This window comes from Prosopis cineraria, unplaced genomic scaffold (genome assembly GCF_029017545.1).
Source record: "Prosopis cineraria cultivar Desert tree isolate PC_DT_omini unplaced genomic scaffold, ASM2901754v1 PC61, whole genome shotgun sequence".
NCBI classification, from domain to species: Eukaryota; Viridiplantae; Streptophyta; class Magnoliopsida; order Fabales; family Fabaceae; genus Prosopis; species Prosopis cineraria.
In genome coordinates this window covers 2,243-3,937 of record NW_026555391.1, presented here as the reverse complement: position 1 = coordinate 3,937, position 1,695 = coordinate 2,243, and the positions used below count along the sequence as shown (strand labels likewise).

The 1,695-nt window shown below is 36.3% G+C and overlaps 1 non-coding gene across 1 annotated transcript; it reads left to right on the top strand.

The window, feature by feature from the left end:
* The first annotated feature begins 341 nt into the window (after positions 1 to 341).
* Positions 342 to 448, top strand: LOC129295154 (small nucleolar RNA R71). The gene has a single exon (XR_008589524.1). It is a non-coding gene; the product is annotated as a small nucleolar RNA R71 (small nucleolar RNA).
* Positions 449 to 1,695: the final 1,247 nt, after the last annotated feature.

Below are 1,695 nucleotides of genomic sequence, written 5' to 3'. Positions count from 1 at the left end.
CTACATGCATAGGTGAGTCACAAAAAGTACAAGAATAAGGGACAAGTGCTTGAGAAGTACTTACATTGCTCACTTGAGATATTTGTGGAGCCAACATTCTCCCAATCTTGGCAGCTAGCAAGTCCACATATGAATCATTAAGAACTGAGGAACCTACCATATTCACATTTCTCTTTTCCCTTGTAGAGTATTGAGCACCACTTGAAGCCATCTTGTCAATTAGTTCCCAAGCCTTTAAGGAAGTGAGGTCAATCAAGCATCCACCACTAGCGGCATCAATGTTAACTTTGTCTCTTGGAATCAAGCCCTCATAGAAATATTGGACTAAATTCTCACTAGAAATTTGATGGTGTGGGCATTTAGCCAAAAGGCCTTGGAATCTAGTCCAATACTCATAGAGACTCTCATCCTCTCCTTGTTGGACCCCATAGATTTGCTTTCTCAAATTGGTGACCTTGGAATTTGGAAAGAATTTATCTAAGAAGAGTCTTCTTAGCTCGGCCCATGTGCTCACTTTCACATAAGAAGGGTAGTTGAAATACCACTCCTTTGCTAAACCTTCAAGAGAAAATACAAAAGCCTTAGCTTGAACATCATCAACATTTACATGCATAGGCTTCATAGTATCACAAACCAATAGGAAAGTATGCAAAAACCTATGACAATCCTCTCCTGGTAACCCATGAAATTTAGGCAATGCATTAATCAAGGAGGATTTAATTTCAAATTGAACATTAGTAGGAGGAACATATAAGCCATAAGGATTATCATGCCAATTAGGTTGAGTTAATTGCCTAATGCTCCTCTCCTCTCTAGGGTTATGCAAGCCTTCAAATTCATTATTAACATGGCCATCATCATGCAAATTCTCATTCCCATTCCCATGGCCCTCATTATGCACATGCTCATGTCCTAAGATACCTTCCATTGTTGAATTACAAACCAAATGAGAATCAAGAATAGGTTGTGATCTTCTCAATCTAGAAATAGTTCTTTCAATTTCTGGATCTAATTCAACAAAAGAGGTATGTTTTCTTCGGGTCATGCACTAATCAAGCTCAAGAAAATTAAGAACAAAGAACAAACTAAACTAAAATGCAAATCAACATGAAACAATTCAAAAACACACAAAAGCAAGAGAAATAATTTTTTTATTTTTTTATTAAACTCAATAGCAACAAAATGAAAAAAAAAATAACACCAAACAAGTAGAAAGAGAGTTAGAAATGCTCAATCAAGAAGCTTTGGCAATTCTGGAATTCGCACAGTAGGCTCTCTGGAGACAGTGAACTTGTGAATTTTCTATCAGCAAATCCACATGATAAATTCCCCTGAAAATTATGAGAAACACAAGAGATATACAGGAAAATTATATAAAACTTTTAGATTAAAATCCTTCCCAATCGTTCCCAGAATTTTTCACAAGTTGGTCCTCAAGTCTGGAGAAACAGGATTTCGTCCAGAAGACCTTCAGAGCTTCTAACAAACTTTCAAATAGGAAAATGGAAAAATTGAAGAAAATCCTAAACACAAGAAACAAAGATAAGACAGCGATAAGAAAAATGAAACTGGAATCAATCAATTTGAACGCACAAAGAGGAAGATATGCTAACTCAAAGTTGAAACAGGGTTTTGGGAATCCTCTGTAATGGCTCCCTGGACCTTGTTAGATTGTAAAATTTCCACAGGACACTT